Below are 14,635 nucleotides of genomic sequence, written 5' to 3' on the forward strand. Positions count from 1 at the left end.
GCTTCACCGCTCTCAGCCTCCCGCCATCTCAGCCCAAGGCTTGGGAGCACCTTCCAAACCCAAGTCCCTGGACATGTACAACACAGACAGCACAACACGGGGCTGGCTTAAATAAGCTCTTTAATGAATCGTTACTCAGATGAAATGAGAAAACCACAGGTCTCATCTCTCAGAGTCACAATCCCTCAACATAAATAATATAAACAGCCTGGAAACAGTTCTATAAAAACATATTGCCACACAGGTATCATGCAAAAATGGGGAGTATGACTTTTTTTTTTCCCCCCCTAAGTAACCAGCCTGCACTCAATGTGCCAGACCAAGGTGGAGTTTATTTATAAATGCACATTTATGATGAATCATTGGAGGAAATGCATGCAGACTGGAGACAAAAGTCTGCAGTTGCTAAACCAAATAGGAAATGCTCTTTACATCTGCCTCTTCAGTTGGCATCCACTTCCCCTCAGAGTCTCTTTTCTGCTGGGTAGGCCTGTTTATTTTTGGGCTACTTTTGTTTGCAAAGCCAAACAGAGCTTCTGATTTTTGTATTTATCTTTTTTTTTTCTTCTTTGTAAACAGCACTTCTCACTTATTCAAGCCCCAAATTATTAACAGTGGAACTCGGATCACCTTCCTGCATGGAGTTGTTTACTCTCTTCAGGGAAAGCAAACCAACAGAGTGGAAAAAGGGTGGAAAAACAGCCTCATTAAAATGATATAAAAATAAGGACAATGGTGGAGTATTCCTGCCAGCTATAGAAGAATTCCCATCTATTTTCTATTAGATTGGTTTTAAATATTACTGCATTGAAATTATTAAATCGCTACAAATCACTAACCGACTGCTACTTATATCTCAGCAATAAGTTTTCAAGTGACGGGACACGTCAATGGCATTCCCATTCATTTTATCTTGTTTTCCCCAAACTGGCCCTAACAAGGCACATACACTAAAAGGAACAAGCCGCTTATGTTTCCCAAAGAGGTTCCTGTGGATCTCCAAGGGGACACCACCAGGCCCATGGAGAGTCACCCACCTCCACGCAATAAAGAATCAGCAGAGCTGGAGGGAGAACCCACATCCCACCGACGCACCCTACGCACCTCCCTACCGTAGGCGGAACGAACGGGCCTCGCTCTTGCAACCCTGCAAGTTTTAGACCTCTCTCACTGCAGTGAAATATTTACTCTGTTTGAATATGAGCTGATGTGAGATAAGAAACAAGCTCTTGTTCATAAGCCTTGCTTTTCTCCGACAGCTGGTACTCCCTCTGTGCGTGCGCGCGTGTGTGTGCGCATATGAAACTTGCACATTAGCTATTTGATCACCACTACTTATTTCAGAATTTGTATGCAGAAAGCTGGCATGGTCTTTGCTTCATGAGACTTTAAAATCCTTCCAACCCCACTGGAGAGAGAATTCACACTGCCAATTTTTTTTCCAAGGGTTTTATAGAATGTGCTATGCGTGCAAAACGCAGTCTTTAACTGTTAGAAAAATACAGTAATTTGAAATGTAAGCAACAAAAATAGACGCACACAAAAACAGGAACAAAGATGGATGATTTTATCCACTTCAGACTCACTGGAGGAAGAAGCACCCTGGTAACTATTATCAGCGTTAAACACTACATCTTATTTATGCAGGACAGAGCCGTGCCTCTTCTGCTTGCTTTTTATAGTAGGTTAAAAAATAACAATACTGCTGTGGAAAGATGACGCAAGCAATAACTTCACACCATCAGAACAATTCCAGCAGTCAAGGCAAAGCCGAGGAACATGTCGGTGAAGCACAAAACTTCTCACTCTCTTCGGCTGGAGGGCAGAGGACTGCTGGAGTCTGTGGTTTGCAGGCACTGGAAGGGCAGTGCTCGTACTTCTGCAATCTTGGTTTTGCGGAATGCTCTGCCTCCTCCTGACCTTCGGAGCGTGGATCTGGCTGGCCTGAAACAGCACTTAAGCAGCTTGACTGCTCTCAGGAGCTATTTGGTCCCTCGTCCCCATTCACTGGCCCATAGAAAGGCGTGGGAGTCTTCCTATTTATTTTACTGGCCTCAGGAGCAAGGCTTTATTTAGGGATGTAACCTTGAGCAGGTTTAGGGACTTTACACGCTCAGAAGTAAGCCCCAAGCTTTTTCTCTGCCTGCATTTTTATAAAAAATTAACTACTGTAAGTAATAACAGTGAAAAAGCCCCGCACATCAGCTCTGCACCCATGTGGAGGGCAGCGGCACATTCTCCTGCCACGCCTGGCCCCAGGAATGGACCTTTGAACAGGGTCACGTCTGCTGGTTGCCAATACAGCTCACCGCGCCAGGGCTTCCAGAGGTACTCAAAAGCTTTCAAAACTGCAGAGGCATATGTTTCAGTAACAGCCTGCTCCCAAAATTAAGAAGAGCTGTATTATCGCTCCTGCCAGAAATAATGTAAACTAATGTTACTCCAGGAATGGGGTTTGGGTGACCAGTTTCAGTGCCATTTTCAGGACATTGAAGGGAACTTGTTGTTCTTTAAAAAAAAAATAAAATAGTTCAACTAATGAAAAACTGATAAGAAAATCATTGAAATGCCAAAAATTCTCTCTCACACAAAACAAATACTAATTCTTGTGATACTATATATATTTATTGGTTAAAAGCACATACCAGCCTGTCTAAACCTGTGATCGGTGCCCAGTTTATAACACCTTTGTGGCTTTTAGTTTCTCACCCAGACACATCAAAGCAGGGGACAGTTAGCCAAGGAAAACTTCATTGTTAGTATTAACTCACTCCAAGAAAAAGATTTTTGGAAGTTTGAGAATTTTTCACTTCATGGCAATTGTTGATTAATGAACCTCAATGGGCTACAGCCTAAAAGAGGACTTTGTTAATAAAAAATGCTAAACAGTCCAGGCGGAGTAAGGAGATACTTTCTTTGAACCTAACTGATATAAAGGCGTATACGAAAAAAGAACCGTGAAGATGGATTTATTCAGTGTGATCCTATTTGCTTTCCAGTTCCGCCTCAGGCTATTTCTACTTGCAAAAAACAATTACTGAGGACAGGAGGCGAAATCAAAGAATCACAATACAGCTGGAAAGATTAGAGCACTTGGAAAACACTTAGCAACAATGATATTTAGGAAAGGGATAGCAGTACCCCTCCACCTCCTCTTGGCTACCACCAGCACAGTTATTGTACCATAGCAGGAGCTTGGGCCAAGGCAGCAGCACCTTCTAGCAGGGCTGGGAGCACCAGGATCCTGGAGGTCTCTTCCTGGGTCTCCCACGGTTTTGTTTGGAGAAGTCATCTAACACCTCTGAACCTAAATGTACTAGTCTGAAAACAGGGTTAATAAAAATGACTCATTACACTGGGATGATCCAAGCTTAATTCCTGTTTACACGGTGTTTTAGGCTTCCCAGCAGAGAGGTACCACATGGAAATGCAATTTTTTTTGGTATTAGCAGATGGTGCTGATGCCTGTGCGACTTGTGCTTGAGCTAATCACCAACACCCGTGGAGATACGGTGAGGGACCTCCACACAGAAACCGAGCACGTGCTGGGAGGTAGCATCAGTCCAACAGCTGGGACACTTCAGTTTTTCTCTTATGGTTCCCAGGGTAGGGAAGAAGGTTTCTAAGGAGGGTTTTGGTCAGCTGTGAGGAAGCAGCATGGCCTAGCAGGCAGAGCATGAGGTCAGGGTGACCTCAGCCATGTCCTTCCTCTGATCTAGAGCTCACTTTCCTCACCCATTTAAGTTTGTTGAGGCAACTGCTAACTGTTTGGGATATGGACTCTGAATCAGTACAACAGCCGGGCAGCCCTGGTTAGACATCAGCTCCTCCGTGCTCTTGGAGCCCACGTGAGGATGACCCCATCTCGGTCTGGCCCAGCCAGCTGGAGCGTGCGCGAAGATGTGGAGCTCCTACTGCCAGAAAAAACCCGATCCTTTCCTTTGGGACTCCTGAGAGCTAAGTCTTTGTATGTTATTTTGAGGTGCCTCTCGCAGACAGGGGGAGCAGGAATGTAGCATTATGGTAACAGGCTGTATATTTAGGGAGTCTGCATTACAGTCAGAGGAAAGGGCTGTATTATGGAAATTATATGGGAAGAGATATGCCCAGGCAGTGCTGGCTGTGCTCTGTAATCTCAAATCTTTGTGTGAGGGGGTGGTTAGATGATGGGAAGAGACTGCTTTTTACTGTGGAATGTCCTTTCTGTCTATAAGTTTCTGAGAAAGAAATGAGAATTGTGTGCTTTTATTAAATTCAGTATTTGTATCCTGCCTCTGTGATAAGGAGCAGTCTATAAATCACTGAATAAAACAGCTGTAAATCATCATCCAAGCTATTAAAGCCTCTCGGGTCTTTAACAGATTTTCTACCCCCACTAGTTCATAAGCACAATCCAAAATGTCACCCAGACACTTCTCCCCAAGGCCTTATTTTTCATTTCGGGCTGGAAGTCTGAATTCACAACAGATCCAAAGCAGCATTTATCCCAGACGGGTTTTCAAGTACCACAACACTGCTGCGCCTGTGAACCTCCTTTATCATGCAGTCTTCAGCACACTACATAACACGACACACGGGCAGACCTATCTCTCTCAAGCATGGATCTCCAATTTCCATAGAGCACAGCTGTAATGGTGCAACAAGGCAACAAAAAAGGTTGAAACTCAAGACGCTGGCAGCACACTCCTCATACAGAGCCAGCCCTCCTCCCCGTGAAAGCAGGGTGGATGCTTTCACGGGGCTCCACCACCACAGGAACAGACCTCCACGTCAGGAGATGAGAATAAACCTCAACAGCAGGGGTTATCGGCTTCCCGATGGGTAGGTTGCAACACGGACAATGAGGAGATTGCAAAATGTTTGAGGACAACGCTGTCTGGGTTCCCTGTTCTCAGGATCCTGGTGACAAATCATAGCTGGAAGGAGGAGTTCAACAGCCAAGCTCAACAACCAACACTGAAACACAATGGGCGACTGTATCCACACATGCCACCTTCTAGCTCCCTAGCTCTGGCAGGCTGGAGTCCATCTTAGCTCCAGATTTCTATGGCCGGCAAACCCAAGTAACTACTTTTGAGTTTTTCCTTATTTTTTGAGTGCTCACAGGAAAAGACTTGTATATATTGCAAGCTCGGTGTGAATGGGCACAGTCCTTTTTGCTTGCAGAAAAGTTGTTCCTCCAAACTTGGCTATGCCAATTGAAGGACGAGCTTGCCATTCAGCAGATCACTAATACAAGGCGTTCCCTAAACCCTAAGGACAACATACAGGACCCCAAGGCCTGTGTTTTAGATGTGATATTTCCGCTGACTTACCCACATAGTGTCTTTGCATGAAATACACAGCTATGACATCTCACATGGCAGACGCACCTTAATAAAGGTACTACTGGATTTATCACTTTGGAGCCTCCTACTCAAATCGGAGAGAAACAAAAAAGGCCATCAAGACCAAAAAAATCCCAGAAGAGTTTATCATAAGCCCTGAAAGACAAATTCTCAGTGGTAGCTTTAGGACACTAAGGGTTCGCAGCCTGTTAATATTGCAACCAAACCACTTTGGAGCAGCAGTGTAAAGGTAGAAAACAAAGCTTGAGTAGAACCCTGATGCTTCTGGTCAAGAACTGAGCAAGGCTTAACCACACGCTGGCTCACATACTGCTTCAGACTTCTCTGGAGCAGACTGTGGAAGCCCATGGGAATCCTTGTCATAAATCAGGAGAAAGAACAAAAAGGCTGCCACCATAACAAAAAAGATGCCATTTGATCTTGTTAGTATTAGAGCCCTGTGGCTGAAACCGCCCTCACCCAAATTTGTCTTAGACCAAATGCAGAGGGGCTGTTTAAGATTGTATTAACTGAACACTGGGAATTTTTAGCCTTATCTAGAAAACAGATTTGTACCAGTCTAACTAGATCACTTAAAGAGTGGTTTCCAAGCAGTAGATGTGACTTTGCTCATCACAAGGCACTTAGAAAAGATCCATCCTGCACCACCTAATGGAAGGAAAATACACCCTGGCCCCTCTCCCTCAATGCACCCACAGAGCAGCAGGACCCCAGTCAAACCAACACCTGTTAAATCTCCACAATTTCCTTGCAGGGACAAGGCTAAGCTGCTGCCATCAATATCGCAAAGAGGTTATACACGGAAGACCTGCTTTATTTTAATTTCCATTTTTCAGCCATTCCCATGGTTGTTTGCTGCCTACAGTTCTCCTTGAGTGTGTCTGCTAGGGTTTCACCCAGCGTTATGTCTACCCCGTGGTCAAGATGGATCAACACTGGCACCACAGAGGGGTGCTTCAAAGCTCTCACCAGGGTAAGAGGTTCTGGATCCCAGCTCAGTAGTATTTTTTCTTTCTCATACTCTGGGACAATCACACTGGTACTTCTGAGGTCCCATTCCAATCACTATTTTTACCAGATGTTAATTCACCAACAGTATAAACCAATGTAGGTAAGGCAATTACAGGCATATACATATTAGCAAACAGCTCCAAACAACATGTACTTAGCAGGCTGACATGTACAAACCGCCTTATCGCTGTCAGGGGATTTTTTTCAGCAGGTTGACTAAGACAGGAAACAAGATGCAGGTAGTTTCTATGATGAAGCCAACAGTGCCAGGGCACACTCATGATAGATCTCACCTTGCGGTAAGAAATGCAGAACCCTGACTGTGGTACGGACTTGTTTGTTGTATTAAATCCGTCAGTGCAGGAGCTGGCTGCCAATATGAGTTTGCACGGAGCACACCTGGCCCTTCATCTTGAATGCAGCTTCCGTGTTGCATCAGGTAATGTAAACAGAAACAACAATACTGTCCTCCCACTATTTCTTCTGTGAAATGGAAGGTTTTCCTTCAATACCACCTTTGTGCAACGAATGTGCAGCCAACTGGCAGTACCAGACTTTGTTTTTTCTTTCCTGGCCATGTACCAATCATGTTGGAGAACCCAACTTCAAAGGCAAAGCAGTGGGATAAAGGGCTGCCTCTGCCATGCCAAGAATGCTTTTCTTAGACAGGTTGAGAGGAGATGATAAGTTGGAAGAAAAAGAAGTATCTTTGGCAAACCTGGTTCCAACGGTTTTACTGTCAAGATGTTAAATAAATTAAATAAATAGCAGGGGGACCGCGGAACATCCCCAGCTGTCTTTCTCCATGGAACACAGATATGCTTTATCCTCTGTGAACATCCAGTAATATCTGCAAAGATACCTACCCAAATCCATCCGTGGCTTAGCTTCATGGAATGAATACTTCGACACTAAAACTAAATTATCTTGTGTTTTAGCAGGGAACAGGAAGATTTGAGAGACAGAACCAGACCAGAGGGTGGTAATGGGGCAAGGTTCATCCAAGTGACCATTTGCAGCTCCTCCGCACCTACTTCAGCTGAACAAAGGCCAGGGGCAGGGCTGCCTAGCAAGCTCTTGTTGGAGGTAGGAAGGGGTGGCTAAGAGTGTCCAATTCCTTCTTTTTCCAGCGTGCAGCCTGCCTGCTGCCAATTCCAGGTGTTCGACAATAATGCAGCAGTTACTCCCAAGTAACACCTATAATTTGAGTCACTGGGACATTTCCTCTGGCATTTCAAAGCATATGGAAAGGAATGTGAAAACCTTTCATTAGCCACAGGCAGGCAGCCCCTGTCAGAATCACCCAGACATGCCCTAGAAGTTTTCCAAAAACCATAGTGATGCCTCCTCGTTGCTGGGCACCAGGCAATACTGGAGACCATGACTGTGAACAAACCACTGATTTCTCCATACTAAATACGCAGGAAAAACTGCAACCGCTCCTGCCCTCTGGAAGGGTCTTAAGATCAGAACATCATGTTCAAATCACTAATCCTCATGAAGCATCACCCACGCTGTCTTCGAAAGGTAGGAGGGATTCCCTATCTGGGGAATGACAGATCCTTTTCCCAGGATGGGCACGTGGGGCCGGACTTGCAGGAGTTTTCTATTCTGCTGTTCTGTCCCTGTTGTTTGTGGAAAGACCTGCAGCCTCTCCTGCTCACATGGTACTGTTACTCCACAGAGAATTGCAAATAACTGTCCATGTTCCGTGGAATGGATATAATTTGACAGATTTTGTGTTTACTATGGAATTTCTACACAGCTTCAAGAATCCCTATATTTTATAAGAAAACAGAGTGGCATATAAAAACATTCTTAGTGGTGTTTTATTTATACAATTAATGGTCAACAGAATATAATGTACTTTTATGCACTCGACCTCCCTGCCCCAAAAAACAGTTTTGTTTGACAGACAGTTTTGTTCCACAATCTCCAGGGGTACATTAACCTCTGCAAAGTCCATGCTTGAGTTCAGAATTGGCATCATCACTCCTTCTCCTGCAAAGAAAAATCAAGCGAGCTCAACACTAAGCCTCTCTTTCCCACTAGAAGGGATTCTTTCAGTTGCATCCCTTGGTACAGTCCCGCAACACAGTGGCAATTTGAAGGCTGCCGCTGCATTATGCCAAGTGGGAGGGCTGCCTCTCCGAAGGCCACCAGTGACTCCCGGGACTGAGACATGAACTGCTGCACTTCACTTGGGGAGCACACAAACTCCCTAGATGGACCAGTAAGATATTGATGTTCTCTGCAGAGCGGCACAGAAGACAACTGCTTCTGTACGTACGTTTTCCCAGTCCTGTGCTGCTCGTGGATCTGCAGTTCCTCACATGTGCTGACCCTGTTGTGGATCTCAGCCTGGAAGCCCATCCAGAACCATGTGCAGGAGCTCAGGACACTGAATGTCCAGCCTTGAGGGCAATTTCAAGTCCCATGTTTATAAAAGGCGACCAAAATCTATAGCATGCCCCTTGCGGTCCTGGTTTGCTGGTTATTGTACATAACATTATTAGGATGGCCGTACTCCCTCCATAAAGCAGTGCGCTCTGATTCAGGGCCAGTGAATGGCGTCCAAAGTCAATGAGAGTTCAGAGTTAGAGAAGAACAAACATGAGATTTGCAAGAAGCTAAAGAAGCAAGATATGTGTCGTGGTTTAACCCCAGCTGACAACTAAGCCCCACACAGCCGCTCGCTCACTTCCCCCCGATGGGAAGCGGGAGAGAATCAGAAGGGTAAAAGTGAGAAAACTCCTGGGTTGAGACAAAGACAGTTTAATAGGGAAAGCAAAAGCTGTGCACGCAAGCAAAGCAAAACAAGGAATTAATTCGCTCCTTCCCATCGGCAGGCAGGTGCTCAGCCATCTCCAGGAAAGCAGGGCTCCGTCACTCGTACGGTTACTTGGGAACACAAACACCATCGCTCCCAACATCTCCCCCCTTCCTCCTTCTTCCCCAGCTCTGTACGCTGAGCATGATGCCATATGGTATGGAATACTCCTTTGGTCAGCTGGGGTTGGCTGTCCCAGCCGTGTCCCCTCCCAGCTCCTTGTGCCCCCAGCCTGCTCGCTGCTGGGGTGGGGTGAGGAGCAGGAAAGGCCTTGACCCTGTGTCAGCACTGCTCAGCAATAACGAAACCATCCCTGTTATCAACATCATTCTCAGCACAAATCCAAAACACAGCCCCAGCCTAGCTACTCTGAAGAAAATTAACTCTATCCCAGCCCAAACCAAATATGTGAGAACAAATCTGAAATGGCAACCCAGCTCAGCTCTGCAAATGGCAACCCTCTCTGCGGATTTCCTGGACATTTTTTTCCTAACGCATCTTAGCTAAACTGGTTTAAGAATAGATAAAACCAATATGAAGATGTCTACACTGAGGCTGTCTAGGAGTTTAATTAGATGAATTTGAAACTGATTTAGTTAAACCAGCGAATGTTTCGTAATGCGGACCAGACTTTGAATTTCAAGCACATCAAACCTCATTACATGTATGCTTTATTGTAACAGTGCTTCCCTCCATGCTCTCATGGCAGATTCCTGCCTCCTGAGGTTTGGGCTGGAATGCCAACAATTCATTTTAATGCAGTTCAGACATTTTAAAGCTTTGCTGAGCTATCCCCAAAATAACCACTGATAGTAGGTGGCAAGCACCCTGAAATGATTAGGGTCTTTCTTGTTCAGGAAAAAAAGATATTTGATGAAAAAAAAAGCAAAACCGATGTGAATAGGGTAAGCATTTTGGGAGAAAAGGCATGTGTTGCAGTGAAAAATGGTTGAACTCAATGCCTCAACATTAGTTACATTTAAAAATATGTCTTTGCAGAATAACGGTCACTGGGCATGTTTTGCCTGGGTCTTACTTAATTTAATTGCACACTTTTTGCTCAAGTGTTGGAGTCACGTTTCCCCTTTCTTGTTTCCATGTACCCACTGCACTTTACTCCATTCCAGTTTTACTTCCTATCGTGTTGTTGGGTTCATGTTGCCGAAACACTGAGCACCAGCTGGCACGCTACTTGACATCTGCGTGGTGGTCTGCTTTCGATCCTCCCTAGTCCTGATTCAATGAAATGGCTTTTGCTAAATTCCTACAGACTACAGCGGGCTGGCAGCAAGGAACTACAGCATAGGTTTAAACCTGAGGCATGGGTTAATCCCAGGAACGGGACGGTGTACGTGTACTGTGTTTTGCTGACTCAGCCTTTTGAAGCTACACATCGATACAAGTAACGCATAGCTTGTATCGCTTAGTGTTTAATCAGTTCTGTGAAATGACATTTAATTTGGAAGAAAACAAACTACCGCTCTCTCCATACAGTGGACAGCTCTAAAATTAAACAGGCGCTGCCCCAAAACCAGAAAATAATTCAAACAAGACCTCTCTTTCTCCATGGCAGCGTCAAAGTGGCACCTCTTTACCTTTTAAGGAGAGATACAGCAGCACTTAGTGAAAAATGAAAAACCTGAGGAAGAAAAGGATTGCATTCAGGAACTCCAATCCCTATCGATAGCACAATTTAAAGGAGAGCATCCCCCGTACTTGAGGTCACGACCAGTACTGAAGTCACGAAACAAGCCCACAGACATTATTGCAATAAAAGAAATAAAATTTCTACCTCTCAAAAATGTCCTGTACATTTAGAATATTTCAAAACAGGCCATCAAACAGCATATTCCCACAGGCTGCCACATTGACAAGTCTTGCAGATCCGGAGTCACTCATGGACCCAGCATGCAGGGCTGGGAAACTAGGAGCAGAGCCGTGCCATTTTCAACACTCGTGCTTTTGCCTTTCAAAACTCAGCGACTTCAGGGATAGTTACAGTTCCAAAAGTTCACCTGCTCTCGGTTAATGTCTCAGAGGCCTTAAGTGATACGTTCCCCGGAGGTTTCTCAGACTACAGGATAATCACTCAGGATGTTCTTTCATTTCTAATATGGAAGGAGGCATTTTTCCCTATTCTCATAAGGCGCAACAACAAAAAAGAAAGAGCAATGTGGAGGGGAGATCTGCATCCCTTGCCAGCTATTCTCAACACAGATTGAAAGAAATCAGAACGGGGAAGTTGTGTGGTGAGCACTTCTTATTTTTCTTAGATGGGCTGAAATGAGACCTGAACCTCACTCCAGATCAACAAACACTGAAACTTTCAATCATTCAAATAACCTTTTTTCTGCTCTAGTTATCCAAGTTTCCTGTATTACAACATAAGACCTTAACTAAGCAGGAATAAATACAAATCTTGTGATCCTACAGACTTTACCGACCTCACAGAGCTTCTATGAAAACCAATGCATTGCCATAATCCTGTTTGTATTTTTAAATAAATCCCTCTACAGCTTCCAGTGATGCCACATCTGGTACTAAACCAGAAATAAAGTCAAGCAGAGGACTTCAGTCTCGCTGCCTAGCAGAGTCTCTTGGTGGGGTAGCCTGGGAATGATGGGAACAGCAGGGAGGATGTGGATATAGCATCTCACTCCAGAAGGGACTAGAGGGGAAAAATCCTTGTTGCTGGGGCTCTTTGCTGGGTCTGCGCCCAAACAGCCCAGAAGTTGGTGGGGAAATTTCAGGACAGGAGAAAGCAAGAACAGGAATGATTCAGGTGTCGGAAAAGCAGCCTCTAAGTCCGGCTGAAAAGGTACAGAAGATGCCACTACAGCCCGGAGAGATGCGGGCGCTGCCCAAGGCAGAGCAGAGAAGCAGGGGGTGGAGGAGGGAGCCGGGCACCTCGGCGTGGGCTGCAGCTGGGAGCCAGTGGCTCCGGGGGAGAGCGAGGAGGAAGCTGTTTGCTTTGGATTTTGTGCCTGTGTTTTTGCTGCAACGCCCCGGGAAGACACAGCGGGGAGTGAACTGACCAGTCTGGTGAACTTTTTATATTCCTTTTGGCCTTTTATTACCCTGAGAAGTGGAGGGTTTTTTATTTTTAAACATAGCTGAAGGGCTAAATTAGCATTTTGGCAAGGGAAGCAAGCCTGTAAGGCAGCAGAAAGGGAAGCAACTGTTACCTGGAGCCAAAACTGAATGCAAACTCAGAAATCCCACCAGTGTTGGAGTTTCATCCCTAGTGAAGAAGGCGAGGGGCCCAAGAGAAAAGCCTGCACAAGCCTTTGCCAGCGTCCCCTGCTGATGAAGCACAGGTGGCAGGACTGCCCTTGCATGCAGTGCTCTGCCAATGCACCTCGCTTGGGTGGGCTTCTCCTACACGGGGCAGCAACTCTTGCCTCGTGCATCAGTCACACAGCAAGCTGGTGGCCCCCGAGCCCACCCCACGGCGGGCTGAGGGCTAAACCTGCAAAGAGGGTGGTCCCAGGTCTGTTCATGGAGCAACTGGGCAGCACCTTTCACCTTTTGTGCATCCTGGTTGGAGCACCCCATTAAACGCAGACCCAACCGCCCGTTTTGGCAGGCAGGCAAGGAGAGTGGCATCACAGGAAAGGAATTCAGCTGGGTAAATGGTCACATCTCTCTCTTCCTCCATCTGCTCATGCCAGGAGGTAGCACTAAGGTCATTGCAACATCATATGGCACCAATGTAAACAGGCACGCTCCCTCGCACCCCCGGCGCAGGCCATGCCTTGGTTTAACGTCTCCAAATCCCATCTGACACCAATTACAGAGTTCATGTACATAAATACTTCATAGCTCTTTTCCTGAGAGGTAGAGCTCATCCCAGCCTGCAGCGTGCCCAGCTTTCCAGGGTCCGCAGCTGGGCAGGAGCATTAGCAGAGCATTGCCCTGGGTGGCAAGGTTGCTGGCGAATATCCCGCGCCCCGTTCCTGCGCTGCCGCTCACCTCTCCTTCAGTTGCACGGACACAAGGCTTTGTGGAGCGGTGCTTTGGGAGGCAGGTTTATTTTAGAGGCATCTAAAAGCTGGAGGCAATTCACCCTCTGACCATCACGCTCACACACCTGTGAAGCAGGTCCGGCTTTAGTCCTCAGCAATGCCTCTTTAACAGTCAAGTTGTTCAGCTCCATAAAAATACCCTTTTTTATATATTGATGTGAGACAATACTGATACCCAGTGGCTGATTAAGTTAATTACAGTTGAGTAAATATCCCCCTTGGTCATCTCCAGGACTGCACCCCAAGGCCTGGCTCCCACTAACTCTGCAGCCTGTAAGCAATGGGATATTCAGTTCCCACTCATTTTTGGCGCTCTTCTAGCCAGAATTGCTGCTAGAAACGGTTTTTGACTGAGAATCAAGTGCAAGTTATACCTACTTTGCAGAGTCAAAACATTAGCTAAGGCAAAGAGTGAACACTTTAATCGTTCCAGAATGTTATTTGCATTTGCTTTGGCTAACAAATGCCAAAAAGACATTACCGAAACCAAAGCTGAATCCTGCTGAGGTCATGTTATGCTTTTTTACAGCAATGTGCTGCACCTGGATATTGGTTTTAAAATGCAAACAGGTATGTTTTATCAATTTGTAGCAGGAAAACCTATGATTTCACAAGACTAGAAAAACTTGGCTTAGCGTGAATCAGGATTCAAGGCAGAACGCACTGCAGCCCGCTGTAAGAAATTGGTATTTATTTTTCCATCAATATTTTTCCTTCCCAAGTACATTTAATTTGAAAGAATTAATGAACAGCAGAAACAAATCCCTGTATACTACAAACATTAGACAGCATATGGACCAAGCCTTCACAGAGTAAGCCAGCGGGTGAAGGTTGGAATTTATCAAAACATGATAGAATAAACTACTTAATTATGTTAGGGTGATTGCCAGCATGCAACAACCCTAAGAGCAAAGAGCTTCTCAAATTGGCCTGAGGGTAGTGGCAGTTTAGCATTTGCAGTTTTAACCATAGATTTCAGACGTCTTCTGAACCTCATTAAGTATGTGGTATTCCAACGGGCTGCCTGTTTTCCTGCCTACACCGATGAGCTTTGATGACATGGGCCCAGAGCTGCCATTTCTGCCCTGATAGCTCTAAAGGGGTCTTGCCTCTTGACTGTAAGAGTTTAGCACAGTGTCTCTCTTCCGTCACAACCCGCCTTTCGGTATTAGCAACAATCCCCAAAGTGCCACAGAATACTGGCTCGAGCCCTAGGGCCACCAAATTGTCCTACTTCAAGGAGATGTGGAGCCCAAAGTGCAGCCGAGGCTCTGTGAGAAGCAAGTTAACTGGAAAGGGAGTGCTCGAGGAGCCACCCAGTCCTGCAGGAACACCAGGAGATTTTCTGTCTCCACCAAACACCGCAATTCTACAGCATTCCCCTCCTCAAAGGATGCGGCACGCACGCAGTTGTGCCTGGC

Source organism: Pelecanus crispus, chromosome 7, assembly GCF_030463565.1.
Source record: "Pelecanus crispus isolate bPelCri1 chromosome 7, bPelCri1.pri, whole genome shotgun sequence".
NCBI lineage: Eukaryota > Metazoa > Chordata > Aves > Pelecaniformes > Pelecanidae > Pelecanus > Pelecanus crispus.